Source organism: Babylonia areolata, chromosome 29, assembly GCF_041734735.1.
Source record: "Babylonia areolata isolate BAREFJ2019XMU chromosome 29, ASM4173473v1, whole genome shotgun sequence".
Lineage (NCBI taxonomy): Eukaryota > Metazoa > Mollusca > Gastropoda > Neogastropoda > Buccinidae > Babylonia > Babylonia areolata.
The window spans coordinates 30,443,725-30,447,746 of NC_134904.1; the positions used below are offsets into that span (position 1 = coordinate 30,443,725).

At 44.6% G+C, this 4,022-nt stretch overlaps 1 protein-coding gene across 1 annotated transcript in view; it reads left to right on the top strand.

Annotated features, from left to right (window-relative positions):
• LOC143274846 (LHFPL tetraspan subfamily member 7 protein-like) overlaps nucleotides 1–4,022 on the top strand; it is a 210,500-nt gene that overhangs the window by 28,168 nt on the left and 178,310 nt on the right. The gene's annotated exons all lie outside the window — the stretch shown is intronic.

A 4,022-nucleotide genomic window follows, 5' to 3' on the forward strand; every position in this document is an offset into this window, starting at 1 on the left:
TGTGCCTGTCGCTTTGTCTTTGCCTGTCTGTCTCTCTCACCGTCAGTACTTCACTCCTGACTGACTTACTGCTGACTTGATTGATTGAATGAATGGTTTTGTTTCGCCCTTTATCTGTTCCGTACCTCATTTTCTTTCTTTCTTTCTTTGTCTTCATCTTAACTGCCCGTACTTAAATCTGAGGGTTCCCGGGTTCGAATCTCGGTAACGGCGCCTGGTGGGTAAAGAGTGGAGATTTTTCCGATCTCCGAGGTCAACAAAAAATGGTGCATACCAACCCCATTCATGTGTTGTTGATAGATAGTATGAAACTACCATGAGAACACACACACACACGCACGCACAAACACACACACACACACGCACGAACACACCCACACCCACACACAAGTTTCAAGTTTTAATTATCCTTTCACTCCTATTGGAGTATGGAGGATTACTACATAATAATGTTTTCATGCCCAGAACAAAACATTTCCAAATACACAACAATATCATTAATAGGGTGGGAAAAAAAAAGAAAAAAAAAAGTCACAACCATTGGAACTCTCCCCATCATACACTGAAGGACACACTGCCATTAGATGACAACAACCGAAACATCAACAACGACAAAAAAAAAAAAGAAAAAAAAAAGAAACACTGAAAAAATCCACATCATATATCATTTCCTATGGTGCAAACCGCCGCTAACTGACACAACATTGATCCTTGAAAACTCTTCACCTGCACAGCAGACAATATTTTCAGTTCCCATCACCACAGATCGATAGAGGGTTCAGAGAGAAAATGCCCCCCCCCCTCTCCCCTAGCCCCCACCTCCCCCGCCCCCACTCCCCCTGGTGAAATGAATGCACAGGGACAAAAAAAAAAGAACAAGCGAAATAAGTGTGACGCCCATACATACACACATGCGTACAAACAGATGTGTGCACGCTTTCATGCGTATACGTCCTCCGCTCCACAGACAGACACACAGACAGATACAGACACAGACAGACAGACAGACAGACAGACACACACACATATATATATATATATGTATGTATATATATATATATATATATATATATATATATATATATATATATATGTCTACACACACACACACACACACACACACACATATATATATATATATATATATAATTTCTATAATATCCAGACAGAACAGAGCAAAGAGAGAGAGAGAGAGAGAGAGAGAGAGAGAGAGAGAGAGAATGGCAGAGACGGAGAGATAGAGAGGGTGAGACAGAGACAGAGAGGGAGAGACAGAGACAGAGAGATAGAGAGGGGGTGGGGGGGAGACACAGAGACAGAAAAATCGGCCCAAATAAGACATGAGAACAAGACCAACTTAAGCGAAATACAATATTATCCACAAGACACAGAAAAATAGAAAGAGAGAGAGAGTGAGGAAGAGAGAGAGAGAGAGAGAGAGAGAGAGAGACAGACAGACAGACAGACAGACAGACGGACAGAGACAGACAAAATTAATAAATTGAGAAAAGAGAGGGTGAGGAAGAGAGAGGGAGCAAGAAAGAGAGAAACTGAGACAGCAAGACAAGAGAGTGAGAGAGAGAGAGAGATTGATAGATCGAGAGAGAGAGAGAGAGAGAGAGAGAGAGAGAGACAGAGACAGAGGCATGCAGACAGACAGCAACAGAATCACAGAAACAGACAGAGAGACAGAGACAGAGAAAAACAACAACAGAACTTCACCCAAACATCAGAGAGTCAGAGACAGAGACAGATAGACAGACAGACAGACAACAGATACAAAGACACAAAGATAAAACGGTCAAAAGTATGAACCCAGAGAATAAGTGCCCCTATTCAATGCCCCCCAACTCCCCCCCTCACACCCCCAAACTTCCAGACGACCAAACCACTCACTCAAGTCAAACTCTTGCAATGAGGTCCACCCCTGCCCAGTTCCTCTGAGCGATCGTTTCTCCCACCCCCCCGCCACCACCCCCCCCACAAACCCCTCACCCCCAACCCCTAACCTCCTTGCAGACGGCGAGTCACTTCCGGAAATTGGAACACAATTCATGACGCACGAGATTAGTCAGGCTTTCCGGTGTGTGCGTGATCAGAGAGAGAGAGAGAGAGAGAGAGAAAGAGAGAAATCTGAGACCAAAAAAAGAGCATGGCGTGGTGACTTGATGATATTGTCTCAGCTCGCCTCCGTCTGTCTCCACTTCTTGTATTTCCATCCTGCTTGTCTCCCTCTCTCTCTGTTTCTCTCTCCCTCTCTCTCTCTTTCTCTCTCTCTCTCTCTGTGCGTGTGTAGCTGTGCCTCTCTCTGTTTCTCTGTCTCCTCTCTCTGTTTCTCTGTCTGTCTGTCTCTTCTCTCTCTTCTCCCTTTTCTCTCCCTCTCTCTCTTTCTCTTTCTTCTCCCCTCTCTCTCTGTCTCTCTTTCACTCTCTCTCTCTCTGTGTGTGTCTCTCTGTGTGTGTGTGTGTGTGTGTGTGTGTGTGTGTGTGTGTGTGTCTCCCTGTCTGCCTGTCTCTCTGTCTGTCTGTCTATGTGACGGTGTGTGCGTGGCTGTGTATCTGGGCACGCGTGCGCGCTCTTGTGTGTGTGTGTGTGTGTGTGTGTGTGTGTGTGTGTGTGTGTGTGTGTGTGAAATAATCTTATCACTCAGACGTTTGTTGTTCAGTGGTGGTGGTGGTGATGATAATGATGATGATGATGATGATGATGATGATCCTCTTCTTCTTTTTCCTCCTCCTCCTCTTCTCCCGGTTCCCCCTTCTTCATTTTTTTACCGTCGTTGTCGTCGTCGTCGTCGTCATCGTCTTCTTCTCTCCTCCACCCCCGCCCCTCCTCCTTTTTTTTCGTCTCTCTCTCCCTCACCCCATCTCCTCCACCCGTCTCTGTCTCTGTATCTGTCTCTCTGTCTCTCTCTTCCTCCCCCCACCAGCTCATTGCTTGAAAAAATATTATGCATATCCGTGTATCCATTTCGATTATGGTTACTGGTATCATCGGTGGATGAAAACACAATACGTAGTTTTGCTTTGTTTCTTTGTAAAAGCATTTCATTTAAGAGAGACACTTATATCCTAGTTTTATTGGAGCTTGTTATGGAATATGTTGCACTGTTTGCATTAACAATTACAATGACACATACAAAATAAAATTTTGTTATTACCCCCTGTTGATATGGGGCTATGGCCTTAACTCTCTCCATACGAACGGCGAAAGAGACGACGTTAACAGCGTTTTTCACCCCAATTACCATCATCATCAACATATTGCAAGCGGAAGGCTCTTATACTGAAGAGGTGAATGTTGACAAAGAATACCGCAATTCTGACGACGGAAGCTAAAGGTTGGGTCATTGAGACACCCACTGGACATCTGAGGGGTCTGTGTAGAGGAGAAGAGAGGACTGGCCGTACTGAGTGGGTTAACTGAATAAACCATCTTGAACCTTGAATCTTCCTCCCCCATCCCATCACCTCTCTCTCCCTCTCTCTCAACTCCCAACATCCCTCCTCCTCCTCCTCCTCCTCTAACACTCTTTCTGTGTTCTCCTAACACCCTTTCCTCTTCTTTCCACCAACAGTAAAAAAAAACCCAAACAAACAAAAAACAAAACAAAAAAAATTTAAAAATAAAAGAAGAAGAAGAAGAAGAAGAAGAAGAAAGGATTCACGGGAGAGTACTCTCCTTCTAATAGGAAGATCTGAAGGTCGCATCGCGTCCTGTGTCCATGATTGTGCAATCAGAACCACAAGCTGGTTTTGGGGGGGGTGGGGGTGGGGGGGGGGGGTGGGGGCGGGGGGGGATTTGGGGGAGAAGGAGTGGGGTTTTTTTTGTTTTTTTTTGCGGAGTTTTGGGAGGCTTCAGCGTGGAAACTTCTTCTTGCGCGCTGTGTTATATTTTGCCTGCCTGTTTATGGAAAAAAATTTTCGTGTTCACTTGATTTTAAAGGGGGTTTGGTTTTTTATTCGTTACTAAGGAAAATTTTTTGTTCATTTGTATTTTCTTGTTTAAGTTTGGGGTTTAAA